Source organism: Dasypus novemcinctus, chromosome 23 (genome assembly GCF_030445035.2).
Source record: "Dasypus novemcinctus isolate mDasNov1 chromosome 23, mDasNov1.1.hap2, whole genome shotgun sequence".
Lineage (NCBI taxonomy): Eukaryota > Metazoa > Chordata > Mammalia > Cingulata > Dasypodidae > Dasypus > Dasypus novemcinctus.
In genome coordinates this window covers 70918936-70938665 of record NC_080695.1, presented here as the reverse complement: position 1 = coordinate 70938665, position 19730 = coordinate 70918936, and the positions used below count along the sequence as shown (strand labels likewise).

General features: G+C 50.8%; 1 long non-coding RNA gene across 1 annotated transcript; it reads right to left on the bottom strand.

Moving 5' to 3' along the window:
• Window positions 1-13025: 13025 nt before the first annotated feature.
• Window positions 13026-19728, bottom strand: LOC139437426 (uncharacterized). The gene is made up of 2 exons (XR_011647238.1): window positions 19583-19728; window positions 13026-14342 (listed from the first exon to the last, which is right to left on the bottom strand). It is a non-coding gene; the product is annotated as an uncharacterized lncRNA (long non-coding RNA).
• Between the last annotated feature and the right edge of the window lie 2 nt (window positions 19729-19730).

Sequence of the window (19730 nt, the reverse complement as noted above, 5' to 3'; positions counted from 1 at the left end):
TGGCAGCAGAACCCCAACCCTGGCCCCCTCACTCCCCGCCAGGAAGGGTGAGTGCCCGCTGATGTGTATATTCATCAGAGAAGGAAGGTTTGGGGAATCCTGGCCAGGCAAGCTGAGCAGGGAGCTTGGTTCACTCTCTCTGCACCCAATACATCTTTGTCCACCTACCTAGTCATTAGGATTGTTTATCTGTTAAAATCACCTGTGAGCTCCTCAAGGGCAGAGACACAACCTGGTCTTGGTAAAGCGTCCTGGCGCCTCTCACAGGGCCCAGCAGCAGGAAGGGATCAATGAGAGGATGAAGGACAGGTCCGTGTGGCCTCACCAGCAGAGGACAATTAAATCTCCTTGCCCTTGGGGAGACTCAAAAGCGTGCCACCGTGCAGGCTCCTCCAGAAGCAAACCCCGCGGACGTCCACTGTGGGCAGTACGCTGAGTCTCTGTTTCCTCTGGGTTCCCCTGCCGGGGCCTGGATCCCGGGGCTAGAGCCTCCCCTTTAGAGCTCCACCTTGCTGGGCCCAGTGTCAATTCCAAGGGGAATAAAAGGAGGCCTCTGGAAGCCTCCTGATGTGCACTTAAAATTTTTTCAAGTTTGATATTTAGAGGTAAACAGTGACATGCTGTGCAGCAAAGAAAAAAAGGAAGACAAAATATTGGTGCCCTGTCTCACAGGGCCACGTGAGTAGCTATGCATCCGTCATAATTTGCTAGCTGCTGTGACAAATGCCATACAATCGGCTGGCTTAAACAATGGGTTATTTATTGTCTAAAGAGTTTCAGGGGCCGGAAGTCCCAAACCAAGGCTTCCACAAGGCCCCGCTTTTCCTGCAGGCTGGCTCGTCACAGTCCCTGGGGTTCCCTAGCTTGCATCTTAGCCTGCTGTCACAGGCACGCTCGCTCTTCTAATGTCTGCTCTCCCGGTTTCCAGCTTCTCTTCCTGGGTGGCCGCCTCTAATTCGCTGGGTCCAGATTTCTTCTGCCCACTTCAATTCATTTGGACTGCACCTCAATTAATAAAATCTCCAAAATATCCCATTTATAAATGGTTCATACCCACAAGAACGTGGATTAAGAGTATGCTGGGGTGTTTGACAAAAAAAAGGCGTGTGCTAGGGACAGTGTCCAAAATGAGAGGTGTCACCTCCCTTTCCAGATAAGCTCCTCCTGCTGTCCCAACCTGGTAAATGGTGTGGCCACGGGAGCCAGAAAGCCCACGGGGTCCTCCCTCCCTCGGCCTCCACCTCCAGTCAGCCTGGCGTCTAGTCAGCTCCCCCTCGCGGTGGCCGTTCTCCCGGCTCCTGCCCACGCCCCGGCCTGCACAGGAGCAGCAGCCTCCAGTCTCGTGTGGCCTCCAGAACGATTTTTTTTTTAAAGATTTATTTATTTTATTTCTCTCCCCTTCCCCCCCCCCCCAGCAGTTGTCTGTTTGTCTGTTCTCTGTGTCTATTTGCTGCATGTTCTTCTTTTTACCCTTCTTTTGTTGTCAGCTGCTCAGGAATCTGTGTTTCTTTTTGTTGCGTCATCTTGCTGTGTCAGCTCTCTGTGTGTGCGACGCCATTCCTGGGCAAGCTGCACTTTCTTTCGCGCTGGGCGGCTCTCCTTACGGGGTGCACTCCTTGCGCGTGGGGCTCCCCTACATGGGGACACCCCTGCGTGGCAAGGCCCTCCTCGCACGCATCAGCACTGCACGTGGGCCAGCTCCACACGGGTCAAGGAGGCCCGGGGTTTGAACCGCAGACCTCCCATGTGGTGGACGGACGCCCTAACCACTGGGCGCACTCCACTTCCCAGAATGATTTTTAAATGTTCTTCTGCAGCTTGATTTGTATGATGCAGTGTACAAATTCAGGTCCACCCCGAACCTTGGCCTTATTCGGAAGAAGGGTCTTTGCAGCTGTAATTCTTAAGGATCGCAAGAGGAAATCATTCTGCATTAGGGTGGGCCTAAACCCAGTACTTGTGCCCCTGTGGGAAGAGGAGAGGATGGAGACGCACACACAGGAAGGCCACCTGAAAACGGAGGCAGAGCTCCGAGCGCTACGGCCACAAACCCAGGAATGCCAAGGATTTACTAAGTGGATAGTAAAGTTTGGGACTTCTGGCCTCCAGAACTGGGAGACAATAGATTTCTACTGCGTTAAATCCCCCAGTTTGTGATACTTTGTTTCAGCGTCCTTAGGAACCGGCTACATATGGGTAATCCATAGTCATTGTAGAAAACACTAGAAAATACAGATAAGCAAAAAGAAAAAGCAAACACAGGCATCCCACTCCCAGGGACACCCCCTGTTAAAATTGTAATGTCTAACCCTGTCAGAGTAACATTTGTAACATTTACTATTTTGGAGGGGGAAGGGAGTAATTATTTTTTAAAATGCTGATCTCTAAAATGCTAAAAATGCCCCCAAATACCTTCAGGATGAAATCTAAACTCTATGATAAGACCCTCCAGAACCGGGCCTTTCTGTAGCCTCTTTGCGGGCCCCCCTGACAGTCACGTGACAGGCACACCTGCCGCTGCTCCTGGTCCTTTTCAGCGGAAGTGTGGTGTGCCCCCTGGCGGAAGCTTCCTTCCCTTGGAAACGAGAATCTCTGAACCCAGCCGAGGCTGGGCGGTGAGGGGGCCGGGAAGTAAAGGTGTTGCCGGGGAATCCCTGAGTGGTGGCGAGTGGAGCCGCTCCTGTTCCATCGCTTGCTTCTTGGGCCCGTGAATTCTGGAGCTTCCCTTTGGCTAAGGGAAGACTGACCCCAAACATACGAGGGAGTAGGTCCTTACCAGTCACGAGAGGTGCAGGCGCTTGTAAACGGTGGGGGGTCTGGAGGAGGATCCCACCCACCTCTCCAGAGGGAGGCCAGAAGTCCTGGCAGGACGGAAAGTTTCTAACTACCTGGCTGGCTGCAGGGGTGCCACCCACAGGGCCGGGCGCGTCGCCCCCGAGAGGCCCCACCTGCCCTCCCGGATGCTGGGCATGACTAGCGGGCCAGGCCTCCCGTGGGCGCACAGGGACCCCGGCTTGGCCTGAGCGGCCTCTCTGCACTCCACACGCCCTCTCCGCAGCAGACAGACCTGGGGTCTGAGGCCTCTCCACCCAGTTCCCAGGGGGAAAGGCAGTAAGCCAGGGAAGAGCCCTGGGCAGCGAGGGCCGCCTGCGCCCCGCGGGCGTTTCCCGGATCCCGCGTCCTCAGCAGCAGCGCCTCCTGCAGGACGCCGGCCGGGTGGGCGCTGGCCTCCGGCCACGTTGTCCTTTTCTGCGGGGGCAGATGGTCTCAGGGATTTGCGGGTTCATAGAGCTTTTAAAGCACTAACTTTATTTTCTTGGGATTATTTGCTTGCTTAGACTTCTTGGAGAGGTTAGCTGTTAAAGTTTAGTGAAAATCCAGCTTGGCACTTTTTTATTTAAAAAAATGAAAAAAAAAAAAGCACCGAGAAACATAAAAGATCAACCAGCCAAAACTGATCACTTAAAAATTACACAAAGTGAAGCTTCCCTGACCAACAGACTGCCTGGGGTCTCCAGCGCCATTCGGCAGCAACCACGGAGGGAATGGCTTCCCTGGGGTGACGGTGACAGAGCCCTGGCGCCGGGGGCAGAGGCCCGGGGGTGGCATGCGTAGCAGCACACCCTGGCACACCCTTCCAATGTGCCCATCTGTAAGAAGTGAGTTAAGGGCATTGAGGACCACACGTGCACTGAAAAAGAGCACTCTTATCTTGGCTGGCACCCCACACGTGTTAGGTGGACTGCGTCGTCACCCAAGGCGGGCGGGCGGGCAGGAGGGTGCTACAGAGAGGTCTAGTGACAACGGGTGATGGGTCAGTCGGTCCAGTCGGGGCCCTGGTGTCCTGATGGCTTCCCAGCTCTAGTGTGCAGCAAGCTGACACCCACAGCCCCTCAGCCCCCCAGCCCCACCCTGAGCCTGCTGGAAACCCGCGGGGCCTGGGTTTGGTTCATGGCTCATGTCCCTGTCCCTTGGCAGAGAACACACTTGGCCCAGTGCCCGGCTGAAGGTGGCAGCAAGGCCTTTGGGCTCTTCTTTAGGGAGTCAGCAGCAGGTTTAGCTTCCTGGGGCAAGTTTGTTTTTTGTTTTTTTTTTCAGTTTTTCGTTCTGCTTCTTGAGTCAGAGCTGATGGTCCCAGAGGCCAAATGCCCACAGAGAGGCCCCCAGCGCCAGGAGCAGACCCCGTGGCACCCAGGCTGGCATGCTGCCGTACTCAGGGCAGCACTCCAGACCAAGGCAGGTCCTGGAGAGGTGACGTGACCCTGCCGGGGTGGCGCTGGCCCCCAGCACCGGCGGTCACAGGTGCAGGGATGAGCTGGTTCCCGCCAGGCCCGACGCTGGGAGGCGTGAGCGCAGGTGCCGAGCAGGGGGAGCAAGGCGGGGTGGGCGCAGGACCCGGTGTCTCCCCTGCAGGGGCTCAGCGTCCCGGAGCGGCGGGGTTCCCTGCAGATTGTCATCCTCCTGGCCCTTTCCAGCCGTGCTCCTTCTCCGGGCACTGCGGCCCGCCATCCCGTGTCCCCGCCCGCCATGCTGGACCTCCTGGGCGGGGGACAGGCCCCCTGGTGCCTGCTGTCCCCAGGTGTCCCCACCCTCGAGCCTTCTCAGGCAGGAGGTGTCGACTTGTGCAGGGTCGGACCCCTGACCCCTGCACCCCTTGACAGCGCCCGACTTGGGGGACTGCTGCCCTACCCCAAATGACACCTCCCAGGAGCACTTCTTCCTGGCCTCGGGACACTCTGCAGCTTTCATGTTTTCATTCAAGCTCAAGATGCCAGGAAAGATTCAAGTAAAACACAGAAGTGACTTTGGGGCTTGTCTATTGAGCTCCTACTATGTGTCCAGGCTCTGAATTCCAGGATTTTGGGTCATCTGAGGCTCCAAAGCCAACCCCACCACCCTGGGGGGGCCCCCAACCCACCTTACTCACCTGGCCCGCTCCCAGCGCTGCCCACCCTAGGCCATCTCTCAACCCTGGTATGTTTTCCAGGGGCCCCAACCCCCCAGGGCCACACAACCTCCCCCAGGGCCACACAACCTCCCCCAGCAGGCCAATGCCGCCCGGAAAACCAGCCTCTGACCTGGAGACAGGTGAGGTCTCTGAGGTTTCCACTTGCTCTTGCCCTTGCCCTGAAAGGGAGCAGGGAGACCCCCCACCCCGACCCCAGCCCCTCCTGACCCTCCCTTCAGGGACCTATCCCTGGGGACCTCAGGCCCTTCCTGCTGGGCCCTCATAGGATGCCCCTTGCTCCTTCGCAAGTGTTACCTCCTCCAGGAAGCCTCCCAGGACTCACGGTTCCCAGGCACTGAGCTCCTCAGGAGCAGGTCCCTGTTGAGAACAGCGGCCCCAGGTTCTGCTGAGTTACGGGATGGACTGTGGTCAATGGGTGCAGGCACCGGCCCCGACCCAAACTGCTTTGGGGAATGAGGGAGATTCCCGGGAGCCCAAGTCCCTCCCCAGGCACCCCTGTGTGCCACCCCTATTGGAGGAGAAATGCACAATGTTATGCATCTTGAATCCAGGTCAGGGGCTCTTGGAGACTCGAAGGGCAAAGGCTCGGCCTCCAGTTGTTTCACTACATGTGGTCCTCGTTCTTTGAAAACTTCTCTGAGCATAAGAAAACAAATTATCAAAAATGTAGAATTTTTGAGCCTTATATTTTTAAACCATACTCTCCAACCTTCATATACATAAAATTCTTCTTAGGAAAAATGAGTTACTTGGCACGTTCCTACAATCAGCCCTCTCTCTCTTTTTAAATGCTATTTTTACATTATCATTGTATTAATATATGCCATTTACATTGTGATCTATAACTGTAATTTCCAAAGACATCTAGTCTGAGGGCTAGATATCAAGAGAACACATGCTGTCTATTTTGGTCTCCATGCCAAGTTATTTTATTTTATTTTTTTCATTAAAAAAATTATTGAAGTGTATCTCTCACACATAAACATACAAAAACAATAAATGTACAGCAATAGTTGTGAACTTACAAAACAAACATACATAGCATCATACAGGACTCTCATAACTCAACCTACCACCAATACCTTGCATTGTTGTTAAATATTTTAAACTAATGATTAAAGAGCTTTGTCAAAATATTTCTACTAACCAAAGTATTTTCCCCCAACCCACCCTATTATTATTATCTTTATATCATTTATATATGAACATACATAAACAATTAGTGAATAGTAAAAGTTGTGGACTTACAAAGTAAATATGTATAATATTGTATAGGGGTCCCATATATCGACCCTCCACTAACACCTTGCATTGTCATGACATGTTTGTTACAAACTATGAAAGAATATTGTCAAAATCTTACTACTAATTATAGTCCTTATCTTACTTGTGTATTTTTCCCCCAACCCACCCTATTATCATTTTTTAAATATATTTTTTTATGACAGAAGTTGTAAACTTATAAAACAATCATGCACATGTGCAGAATTCCCAAACATTCAACTATCAACACACCACACTGTGGTGGAATATTTGTTACAGATAAAATAATATCATCTGATTGTTACCATGTCCATAGTGTACATTTGGCACACAATTTCCGTACTGCCTCATTATCAACAGTACATTTTTGGCATAGATGCAAGAATATTATATTATTACCGCTAATCAGTCCACAGGTCACTCCTATCTTGTATTTTTCCCATGCTTCTCCACATTCCCAACACCCTGCAGTAGTGCTCTAGCTCACATTTGCTCTAGCTCACAAAAGACACTCTTGCATCTTTACCAGTCCTCATCCACCTCTTGGTTTACTGTGCTATTCAGTTCCTAGATTATTCTCTAGCATTCTGTCAATTGGCATTTACATACCTAGACTACCATTTTCAGCCACATCCCCATTTATAAACTAGTTGTTACTATTTGTTACCATCCACTCTATATATTTTCACACTTTCACAATAAAGCTAATTAAAACTTCTACATACATTGAACATCAGTAGTCCATCTCAGTCCTCCTCTTATCTCCTTGAAGAATCCACCAATTACTACCAGGGCTTGCAGATATTTTCCTACAATTTCTTCTAGAAGCTTTATGGTTTTTGCTTTTATTTTATTTTTATTTTATTTTTATCCATTTTGAGTTAATTTTTGGATAAGGTGTGAGATAGGGGTCCTCCTTCCTTCTTTTGACTATGGATATCCAGTTCTCTCAGCACCATTTGTTGATGGACTGTTCTGCCCGAGCTGTGTGGGTTTGACAGGCTAATCAAAAATCACTTGACCATACATGTGAGGGTCTGTTTCTGAGCCATCAGTTTGGTTCCATTGGTCTATGTGTCTCTCCTTATGCCAGTACCATGATGTTTTTACCACTATAGTTAGGTAATATAATTTAAGTCTGGAGATGAGTGTTTGTTTTTCCTTTTTAAGATGTGCATGGCTATTCAGGACCCCTTAGTCTTTCAAATAAATTTGACAATTGTGTTTTCAATTAAAAAAAAATACTGGTGGAATTTTTATTGGCACTGCATTGAATCTGTATATACAATTTGAGTAGAACTGATGTCTTTATAATATTTAGTCTTCCAATTCATGAGCATGGAATGTTCTTCCAGTTATTTAGGCCTTTTTAAATTTCTTGTAACATTGAGTTGCAGTTTTCTGAATACAAGTGCTTTACATCGTTGGTTAAGTTTATTCCCGACTATTTGAGTTTTATCTGTCATATTTTCTTTTCCCCACTCTTTGATACCGTTGGTTACTTTTATTGATATAATCTTCATTTCTAGACTCTCTTCCAGGCCTCTCTCTCCTGTCTTTTCTTTTCAGGCTCTGGCACACCCTTTAGCGTTTCCCAAAAATCTAATCTCTTGGTTAGAAACTCTCTCAATTTCTGTTTTTCTGTGAATATTCTAATCTGCTCTCGTTTTTGAAAGACAATTTTGCTGGATATAAGATTCTTGGCTGGAAGTTTTTCTCTTGTAGTATCTTAAATACATCATATCACTGTCTTCTTGCCTCCATGGTTTCGTGTGAGAAATCAGCACTTAATCTTATCGGGTATCCCTTATATATTATGCACTGCTTTCCTCTTGCTTTTCTCAGAATTCTCTGTCTTTGGCATTTGACATTCTTATTAGTATGTGTCTTGGAGTTGGTCTATTTGGATTTTTTCTGATTGGTGTACATTGTGCTTCTTGGATATGGATATCTATGTCCTTCAATAGGGTTGGGAAATTTTCTACCATTATTTCTTCAAATATTCCTTCTGCCCCTTTTCCCTTTTCTTCTTCTGGGACACCCATGACACATAAGTTTGCACACCTTTTACTGTCATTTATTTCCCTGAGACCTTGTTCAATTTTTCCATTCTTTTCTTCATCTGTTCTTTTGTATGTTCACTTTCAGAGACCATTTCTTCAAGCTCACCAATCCTTTCTTCTGCCTCCTCAAATCTGCTATTATATGATTCCAATGTTTTTTTATTTTCATTTATTGTGCCTTTCATTCCCATAAGATCTGATATTTTACTATGTATCCTTTCAAATTCTTCTTTGTGCTCATTCAATGTCTTCTTTTTTTTTAAGATTTATTTTTTATTTATTTGTCTCCCCTCCCCCCCCGCCCCAGTTGTCTGTTCTCTATGTCCATTTGCTGTGTGTTCTTCTGTGTCTGCTTCTATTCTTGTCAGCAGCATTGGGAATCTGTGTCTCTTTTTGTTGCATCATCTTGCTGCATCAGCTCTCTGCGTGTGTGGTGCCACTCCTGGGTAGGCTGCATTTTCTTTCGCGCTGGACGGTTCTCCTTATGGGCGCACTCCTTGTGCGTGGGGCTCCCCTATGCGGGGGACACCCCTGCGTGGCGCACGGCACTCCTCGCGCGCATCAGCACTGCGCGTGGGCCAGCTGCACACGGGTCAAGGAGGCCTGGGTTTGAACCGCGGACCTCCCATGGTGTCACCGTGATTTTTGGTTGTGGTCCACTCAGGCCGAGGGCAGAGTCAAAATGGTGGCTACCAGCCTCTTTCCGACTTTGACAGATTCACACCCCAGCTGTTCCTAGGGTTATTCCTTAGCCAGCTGAGTCTACTAATCAGTAGCCAAAATTGGTGGCCAACCGTCTCCTCCTCCCCTGTTTTTGGGAAATGGAGTTTCCAATTCCAACCATAGAATAGCTCCTGGGGCAGCTCGTGTTGCCAAAGTAGGACAATCACCAGAGAGGCTGGCGCAGGTCCCCGCAGCTTCCTCCCTGCTGGAGGTGGCACTGGGGCCTAGCCTAGACCTGCAGTATGATCTGGATGGGAAGAAGCCAGTCCCCACCAGCACTGGGATTCTCAGTCTGCCCCGCTTCCCCTTGTGCCAGATGTGGAGTTAAGATGGCGGCTCCCGGCCTCTTTCTGACCTGGACAGGCTCAAACTTTAGCTGTTCTTAGGATTATACTTTAGCCCACTGAATTTACTCCTCATTGGCTGAAATTGGTGCCCAACAGTCTCTTCCTCCCCCATTTTTGGGAAGTGGAGCTTTCAATTCCAGCTGTGGAACACTCCCAAGGCAGCTTGTGCCTCCAGTGGAGGATGGGCATTGGCCTCCGTGGCATGGAGCCTCTACTTACGAGTCTTCTCTGCAGACAAGCAGGCTCTTCCTTCCACTCCTTCAAGGATGTTGCAGGATGCCCTTTTGGCCTACTGGAGCCCCCAAAGCAATGCTTCAGCTAGCTCCGGAGAGCTCTGGGTGCTTACTAACTGCCCTATAGAAGGAGCTGACTACAGGAACTCCGTATTCTGCCGCCATCTTGCTGGTTGTCCCATGCCTAAGAGTTATTTTAAATCAACTTCTGGTGGCAAGAATTTGTCCTGCCGTGTTGTTTTTTTTTAAGATCTATCTATCTATCTATCTATCTATCTATCTATCTATCTATCATCTACCTACTTATTTCTCCCCACCCCTGTTTGTGCTCACTGTCTACTTTCTGTGTGTGTTCACTGTGTGCTCTCTGTGTCTGCGCATCTTCTTTTAGGGTTTGGGAACCAACCTGGGACCTCCCATGTGGAAGGGTGTTGGAGATTTGTGCCTGAAGGATATTGGGAAAGAAAGAAAGAGAAAAAGGAGAGTGAAAGCAAGAGAGAAAGAGAGAAAGAAAGAGAAAGAAAGAAAAAGAAAGGAAGGAAGGAGGAAGGAAGAAGAAAGAAGAAAGGAAGGAAAGAAGGAAGGAAGAAGGAAGGAGGAAGGAAGAAGAAAGAAGAAGGAAGGAAGGGAGGGAGGGAGGGAGGGATGTGGGTTATGAGTGGGAGGCTCTTTGTCTCTTCAGAGATAACCTAAGCTGTTTGACTTGTGGGTGTGGAACGGTAAGAGGCTGCAGTCCTGCCCTTAGAGACAATGGCTATATGACTCCAGTCCCAGGAAACAGTTTAACAATGCAAAGTCTATAAACTTTAAGTATTTAGGGGAAATGCAAACAAAATATGCTAAAAGCTTATCTAGAATGTCTGGAGTCCATGCTAAAAGCTTACCTAAGATGTGGAAGATATATATGGTAATTCAAGCCTATTGAGAACTGAAACAAAGGGACCATTTGGCCTTTCCTCTCTGTATAAAAGAATTTTGAAAATCTTGTTCGGGGCTTGGGATTCAAACAGAAAGTTCCAGAGTCCAGCCCGCCGGCATTAAACCATTTTTCCTTCTCAAAATCATTCCTGAGTCCTGGACTCTCTATATGCAAATAATTGAACCTCTCTCAAATTCTACAACAGAAGAAAGGAAGGAAGGAAGGAAGGAAGGAAGAGAGCTGGGATCAGGGGGTCTGTGAGTAGAGACTCATCAGACAACTTTATTAGTTTACAAGGGGCTCTATATATACCCCAGTCTCTGGTGAGAACAAACAGCAACATGCAATTAACTAGTAGCATTACTTGTGATTTAAGGAATTCAAAAAATCTTATCTCAAGGTGCAAAGTCTAAGTGTTCTATTTACTACAAAATGTTATCTGCTCATCTTTCCTTTCAGCCGGTAAAGCTTCATCCTGTTTGCCGGGAACTCTTAATTACTGCATTCCTTAGGTTGCAAGCGTAATCATGGAAACAGCACACCTCCCCTTGCAAGACCACTGTGCCTCAGTTTTCAACAGGAAGGAGGCACCCAATCACTTGAGCCACATCCACTCTCTGCTTGTGTCTCTCATTGTGTTCCTCCTTGTGTCTCATTGCGTCATCACATTGCATCATCTCGCCCCGGCCCTTCACGCCAGCCTATCGTGCCAGCTTGCTATCTTGCTCGTCTTCTTTAGGAGGCACTGGGAACCAAACCTGGAACCTCCCATGTAGGAGGTGGGTACCCAACTGCTTAAGCCACCTGCTGTGTTTTGTGTGTTTTTTTTTTTCTTTTACCTGCTGTGTTTTGAAGAAGACTCCAGGGCACCCACACATACTCCTAGCGCCTCCCACGCACTTTGCTGGCAGCAGTGTGGCTTGTGAAAACTCTTGGAGCACACCTCCCTTTCCTCAGACTTCTGTGGCCTGGCCCCTCCCACCCTTCAGGAATGGGTGTTGTTCTAGAGGGGTCTGAGTCCAGCTTCATCCCCCTACCCATGTGACTTGATTCTTCTACCCTTCAGGCACCACACTCAGTGGTAGTAGGTTGATCAAATGACCTGCTGAGACCTGGAAGCATAGTGTCTTTGGGTCTTTGGTTGCAGTGACTGTTGCCACTAGCTACCTGGAGTTAGGTCAAATTTCACAGGTCCCCCACCAGACTGCCCTCATTTCACACACCAGCTGCAAGTGTGGGGGTTTCCTGGGCCACCCTCATTTCTGACTAACCAAGTATCAATTCAAGGGGTTTACACTACTTTGGATTCAATAATTCAACAGAACCAGAATGACTTCCAGAACTCAGGAAAGCACTATACTTATGATTATAATTTTATTATAACTAAAATGATACAAATAAGAAGCCAAAAGAAGAGATGGGTAGAATGAGATCAGGAGGATCCCAAACACGAAGCTCAAGGTCCTCTCCCTGCGGAGTCAGGCTGCTTCCTCCTCCTGGACAGGTCACAATCCGTTGAGTGGCCTTTGCGTCTGGCTTCTTTCACTTAAAACAGTGTTTATGGGGTTCATCCATGTCATGTATCAGAACTTCATTTCTTTTTTGCAGACTAATATTCCATTGTAGGTATGAACCGCATTTTGTTTCTCCATTCATCTGTTGATGGATGGGCACTTGGGTCATTGCATATTAGTTTTGCTGTTATAAATCATTTTTAAAGCTTTATGACAAAATTTGAGCCAACTTAGGATAAGGCCAAAAGCCAAAATCTTTGTCTCCTCTAATCAAAGATAACATCCCAGAATATTTTTACAGCCATTGGTAATTTAAAACTTATTTATGATACAAATATTTATCTACTTTATTTTCAAAATATGAACTAGGGAGTCAAATGATGTGTGCTCTCATCTGCCCACATGCACATCAACGATGATTTGGCTTAAATGTCAAGCTACTAAAAAAAAAAAAAAAAAGACTGAAGCTAAATTTATCCCAGGATTGCAACCAAATACTTTAGGAATGAGAGCCAGCTCCAGTGAATACCTGGCCTGAGCTCAAGGCGGATTTGTAATTTGATCCTGAGAGACACCCACCAGAATACACAGCCCCTCCTCATTCATGAATTCATGTAAAGGGAAGGACTTCTACAACACTGAAAGCATCAGTTGAAAAATCTGTACTGTGCAGCCACAGGGTGAGGTCAGTTATCACTGACTTTTGCAAATATTGCAACCACTAATCTGTTTTCTAGCTCTACTGATTTGCTGACTCTGGATAGTTCATATAATTGGAATCATACAATAAGTAGTCTTTAGTGTCTGAATTCTTTCATTTAAATGTTTTCAAGGGTCCGCCATTGTCGTTTGGCTCTGGGGGCTTGACCCACGCCAACCCGGAGGTCGGGGAGGGTTTGCTCCTGAAACACCACTGACGGGGGGTGCTCCTGTAAGAAGCACCGGTTCTCCAGGCGTGGGGGACGCGCGGCAGAGAAACCACCACGGAGACCGCTTGAGCGCAAGAACAGGTTCGCTTTATTACAGAAGTACACTTGGTTATATAGGGTTGGGTAGAGGGAGGAGTAAGATATAGGGAGGGCTAGCTATGGGGTGGTGGTGGATAGGCTGAGGCTGAAGGGCAGTCCTGAGGTAAGCAGTTACTAGGGAGGAGGGCAGATTATAGGTTAGCAATATGGGCGGGACTGGCGGGAAGGACTGCGAGAGCTGAAAGGGGCGGAGGGGTGGGGAGAGATGACTGGCGGGGGCTGATAGGGGAGGAGGGGTGGAGAGAGGCGGTAACAATTGCTCTCTTTTTTGTTTTTAAGAGGGAAACAATGAGGGGAAAAGGGGGACAGGCTAGGGAAGGCGGGGGGTAAGGGGGCGAGACCGGCTGGCTATGAGCGAATAACATAGCATTTGGCCAGAATGCATGTATTAGCCCTTAGGGTCGGTGCGCGCCGGCGCTAGACGTACACCGAGCCTTGCCAGCGAAACGGCTGTCCCCGAACCCTTGCTGAAAGAAAGGGGGGGGAAGGATAAGCAGCTATAAGTTAATGAGAGGGCTGGAGTACTGAGTAGGGGGTAAGCGAGGTTTGGGGTTGAGGGAGTTGAGGGAGGCATTGGCGAGGGGGGTGACGGGCGAAGGGGAGGGGGAGGTGGAGCGGGGTAGAGAAGGAGGCTGTGCTTTGGGGGGGCTGAGAACCTGATTTGGGCCGACAGCAGAGGGGCGCGCTGTAGAGGCTTGGCGCTTTTGTAAGGTGAAGAAGCTGCCGTGATCGGGGCCATATGCATACAGGCGGGCCCCCCAAGTGCGACCTTGAAACCAGTGGTCCTCGTTGGGACCTTTGACTGTGAGCGTGATTTTGGTAGCCAGGTTGTTTGCCAAGTTATTGCTGTGTTGGAAGGAGAGATGGGGGTCCCTGTTTGGGGCTCCTGACCAGCCAAAGGCTATGGTTTCACAGCCCCAGGAAGGGCAGAAGTAATGTGTCCGGTCATGGCAGCCTCTCGCAGAAGCAGGGCAGATGTAGAAGCCGGTGACGCTCGTGGCCACAGTCTCCTCGCGAGAGGGGCCACTCTTTATGCAGTTGACAAAGGAGCGCTGATTAGTTTGCTGATTCTGGGACGGCAGGAAGCCAGCGAGCTGACAAAAATGTAGGGTAAAAGAGGGGGCGCCTGCAGTTACATTGTAGGCGATGACTTTGTCAATTTGAGAAAGAGTCCAGTTGAAGGGTTGATGATTTTGGTTGGCAGCAGTCGGAAGGGCGGCGGAAATCAGGATGAGGAAGGCGGTCGCGAGGCTGCATAGCGGCATTATTCGGCAGTGCGGCATCTGTGGAGACAAAAAGAGGAAAGTTCCTCGCTCTCCACATGTGGCGAGTGGGTAGCATGAGGGGGTAAAGAGGGTGGGGTAAGGGTTTGACGCGTTTTATGAGGAAGCGTCTCTAGATGGTGGCTGGTGCTGAATCTGGGTGAATGGAGCGACTTCTGGGCCGTATCCACTGTCAATGTTGTCTCTTACGGAAGGCACAGGGTGCTGGTCATCTATTGGGACCAGGGGATCAGTGGCAGGCCGGATGCATCGCCCAGGGATCCAGAGAGGTTGCGGCTCAGATTCTGGAAAGACACAGGCAAAGCCTCTCCCCTGTGCTAGGAGGGGAGCGGGATTTTGCCAACGATTAGTGGCAGGATCCTTCCGGTGCACAAGGGGGACCTGCGAAGGTTGCCACATGGGCCCCCAGTGCTTGTGGGTGGGGGAAAGCCCTTGACTATCGAAGGTCAAAAGATTGTGATGAATGAGGCAGGCAGTTACAACGTCTGCCGGGGTTTTGTGGGGAGAGGAGGTCCTCTCCTTCTGAATGAGTAGTTTGAGCTGTTGATGAGTGCGTTCGACGATTCCTTGTCCTTGTGGATTGTATGGAATGCCGAAGTGATGTGTGATGTGATACATCTGCACAAAGCTGACGAAGGCGGCACTGCGATATGCTGGTCCGTTATCTGTCTTGAGGTCCCATGGGATTCCCATGAACAAAACAGCTTGCCTAAGAGCCTTGATGCAATGTTTGGCGCTCTCCCCCGCAAGGGGACTGCATAGCACAGATGTGAAAAGGTGTCAATTGCCACATGAAGATATTTGAGGCGGCCGAAGGCGCTGACATGAGTGATGTCTAATTGCCACCTCGAGTTTGGGCGGAGGCCGCGGGGGTTGACGCCCTGAGGCTGCAAAGGTCCGAGTGGCAGCAAAGGCGCGCAAGTTCGGCACGCGCGCACAAGGTGCTTGCAAGTTTCAATAGGGATGTCTGGAAAGAGCTTCTGGATGGACCGCGCAGAGAAGTGAAATTGGGAATGTAAAAGCTTGGCTTGGTTGACAAAGTCTCCAAGCCGCGGTCCATCGGTGGAGTCTTCACGAAGAGTGACTGGGTTTATCTGATGGGCGGACACGGAAGCGTCAGCAAGGTCATTTCCCTGAGTCAGAGGTCCTGGTAGGCCAGAATGGCTTCTAATGTGAGCGATGAACCAGGGCTGTTGCCGTTCTTCAAGCAGTCGCTGCACAAAGGCGAGTGCCCGGTCGATGTTTGAGTTACTTGGCAAGAAGGTGGCGAGTGGGAGGCTGTGACACACTTGAAGAGTGTATAGGCTGTCAGTAAAAATGTTGAGAGGCTGGTCTGGGTGGAGATTGAGGACTGCAGCGACAGCTAGAAGTTCACCCACCTGAACAGAAAAGTCATTTACGAACAGCAGTTGCCACGGCTCAGGATTGTCGGGAGTGTATATGATGGCAGCAAACGCCGTTTTGGAGGCATCTGTGAAGGCAGTGATGGCTGAAGGGATTGGTTTCAGCGCAGGCAATGGACGGAACGGGTTGGAAAACGCCAATTGAGACATTCCTTGCAGCAGTCGGTGATGAGGATAGTGGTTGTCAAAGGAGCCACGAAAGAGCTCTATCAGGCTCTGCATTTGAGCATTATTCATGATGAGAGAAGTGACTTCTTTGGCATCTAAAGGCCAAACAATGGTGTGCGGCGGGATGCCATACGTTTGTATGGAGAGAAGTACCAAGTCAGTGGCCAACGCGATCCAGGCCCTGGTAAAGGGGCAGATTTTTGGGAGTCTGCTTTTTGACATATGCAGGAAAAGAAGGGGACCATCTTGCCATAAGAGGCCTGTGGGAGTGATTGGCGTTGGCAGGATCGAGGCTAAAACTGGGAGGTCAGGGGAGAATCGCTCCAGGCGGCATTGCTGTAGAGCGGCACTGACCTGTTGGACGGCTTCTCGGGCAGCAGGAGTGATGGTGATTTTCCGATTAACTGCAGTTGGTGGGCTATCTTTGGTCTGCAGGAGCTCGAAGAGGGGCTGCATTTGCGCTGTTGTGATGGGGAGCGCTGATCGAAGCCAATTGATTTGCCCGCAAAGCCGTTGGAGCTCAGTGAGTGTCATCCTGTGAGGGACGTGAATTTTTGGGCTCGCAGGTTGAATGGACTGGTGAAAATGAAAGCCTAAGAATTGAAAAGGAGGCTGGAGGTTTATTTTGTCAGACTGCACAGTAAGCCCGAGGCTGGAGAGGTTTGTTATTGTTGCCGAGAGCAGATCATTGAGGAGCCCATCGGAGCTCGCTGCCAAAAGGAGGTCGTCCATGTAGTGGAGGATGTATGTATGCTCTGCATTGAACTTGGAACGCAGCGGCTCAACGGCATGGTTGACATACATTTGGCACATAGTAGGGCTGTTGCGCATGCCTTGAGGTAATACCTTCCATTGAAATCGCTGTGCTGCCCCTTGGTTGTTGATGCATGGAACTGTGAACGCAAACCTTGGACAGTCTCGGGGATGAAGAGGAATAGAGAAAAAGCAGTCTTTGATGTCGATGGTTGCTGCATGGAAATGCTGGGGGACTGCGGTGGGATGTGGGCATCCCGGCTGAGGCGATCCCATTGGCTTAATATGATTGTTGATCTCGCGGAGGTCGTGGAGAAGGCGGAATTTGCCGGTGTTCTTCTTGTTAATGACGAAGACTGGCGAATTATAGGGACTAGTGGATGGCTCAATATGCCCTGCTTGTAGCTGCTCTTCGACAAGGGCAGAGAGAGCTTGTAGCTTGTGAGCTGGCAAGGGCCACTGCTCGACCCAGATGGGCTCCTCTGTGTCCCATTCCAGAGGGATAGGGTCAGGTTTTGCGACGAGAGCAGTGGCCCCTATAAGGGGGGGGGGCAGCATAGCTGCGAAGGCTTCTGTGGTGATTCGGGCTTTTAGCTGGCTGAGGACATCTCTTCCCCATAAGATGGTCTGGACTGAAGAGAGGACGAGTGGGCGAATTTGGCCTTCGTGGCCTTCTCTGTCACTCCAATGCAGAGGCTGGGATGTTTTCCAGGAGGTAGTGGCTCCTGTGGCGCCGATGACTTGAGGGCCAGTCTCGAGGGGCCAGTGATTGAACGCAGCGACTTCGAAGGGAACACAGGAGATTTCAGCGCCAGAATCTAGGAGCCCATCGAGCCATTGTCCATCGATCTTAAGCTCTAGTGAGGGTCTCTGGCGGCGTGAGATAGGCATTGTCCACATTATGGCTTGGGATTTCTTCTGGGGCCTCTTGGGGGTGGGGCTGAGGCCTGCCCCGCTGGGAGTTTAAAGGCTGTTGGAAACTTTGAGCGGCACGGCAGTCGCGGGCCCAGTGATATCCCTTCCCGCAACGTGGACATGGCGTAGAAGGGCCCCTTGGTCGTCGTGATGGCGGGTCGGAGCGAGGTGCTGGGCCTGGCTGAGAGCACTCACAGACAAAATGGCCGGGCCGACCACATCGAAAGCAGACGGAAGTGGAGGTAGATGAAACAGCCATGGCAGATGCAAAGGCAGCGGTGAGCGTTTTGACCTGCGGGTCAATGTCGTGGCAGGCAAGGACCCACTCATACAGAGCTTTGTCACGTATGGGGAGGACTATGGCCCGGAACGGCGCAAGGCATCCGTCTACGATAAGTTCCTTGGCCAGCGCGAACTGGGCATCCTCACTGGAAACTTTCCGTTGACAAGGTTCCAGGACGCGGGGGACAAATGCTGGGAAGGTTTCACTGGAGTCTTGAAGCAATTGCGCGAGCTTGGTGGGCTGCTTGGTGGAAACTAGAGAGAATGACCGCTGGACGAGAACTTTCACCCGGTGCCAAAACCCTGGGTCTATTTCTAAATAAGAACGAGGGTCAGCATAGTTGTTGGTCCCTGTGTAAGCGTCGGAGGGATCAAGGACGCCAGCTTGGGCATTCTCTACGATTTGCCGATCAACAGCCGCTTAGTGGGCGCGCCATTCAATAAATTGACCTGGCGTGAGAATGGCACGGGCTAGGGCAATCCAGTCATACGGAAGAACAAGCTGAGTCCCCAGCTCCTCAATGAGCTGTTGCGCATAAGGGCTGCTAATCCCGTCTTCCCTTACCACTTTGCGGAGAGTTTTAACTTCTTCCGCCGTAAAGGGTAGCCAAGTCTGAGGCCGCTGCAGCGTGGGCTGAGGGTTGAGTGGGTAAAGCTGGGGGGTATGAGGGGGTGCCACGGTAGGTGGAGGGTTACTGCCATACGGTGGTGGCGAGGGGTATGAGTGAGAAAATGGCGGCTTAGCGGCATCCAGGCGACAACAAAATGGCGATGGGGCACTTCCGGGTGAGTGAGAAGATGGCGGCCCGGCAGCTTCCGGACGACGACAAAATGGCGGCAGGGCACTTCCGGGCACCGGCCAAGATGGCGGAGCAGCCGCGTCACTTCCGGGCGACGGCCAAGATGGCGGAGCAGCCACGTCACTTCCGGGCGACAGCCAAGATGGCGGAGCAGCCACATCACTTCCGGGCGACGGCCAAGATGGCGGAGCAGCCGCGTCACTTCCGGGCGCCGGCCAAGATGGCGGTGCAGCCATATCCGGTGGTGGACAAAATGGCGCAGAAGGCGCTTCCGGTTTAGCGGAAGATGGCGGCCATGCAGTTTCCGGGGCGGAACCGGATGTTGACTGGACAGGAAGAGGCGGGTAGAGGCGGGAAGAGGGCATAGGTGAAGAAGAAGCCGGATGTGCGCCATCCTGGGCAGAGGTGGAGGAAGAAGGTGGAAGTTCGCCATCTTGGGGAGCGGCAGGAGCGGTTTCTGCATGCTGCGGGGAGCTCGGGCGGGGAGGTTCACGCTCGAGAGCGGCAGCAAGTTGGTCAGACAGAGAGTCAGTGTCGGCGGACTCATCGGGATCACAGTCTAGAGGCCGTTTGGGAGAAGCCTCATAAATGGCTTCGGTTGGAGCGCCAAGGAGACAGGCGCGAATGGCAACGAGAACAGGTAAGAGGCCCGTTGGGAAAATGCGTTTCTCGTGCTCCATGGCGGAGGTGACTCGATCTATGAGTCGCGAGTATGTGTCCGGGCTCCAGAGTTGGCAGGTGGCAAGCCATGGATTAAAAGGGAGCAAAAGGTCCCAGTATTTTTGGAGTTGCCGCAGGGAAACGCGGACTCCATTGGTGTCGAGCAGGGCAGCGAGGGCCCTAACTTGTGGCGCCTGATGCGATGATAGAGAGGCGCCCATGTTAAAATAGGGGCGGGACGACGGCGAGGGGTCCCTACCTGGAGAAGAGGATGAGCCGTCCGATTCACAGCAGCAGCAGCAGCAGAGAGGGGCCGGGGGAGGAGCAGCCCCACGTTCGGACGCCAAATGCCGTCGGGCTGGAGGGCTTAGCCTCGCTCAGGCCCAAGAGTCGGGGGGGGGGGGGGG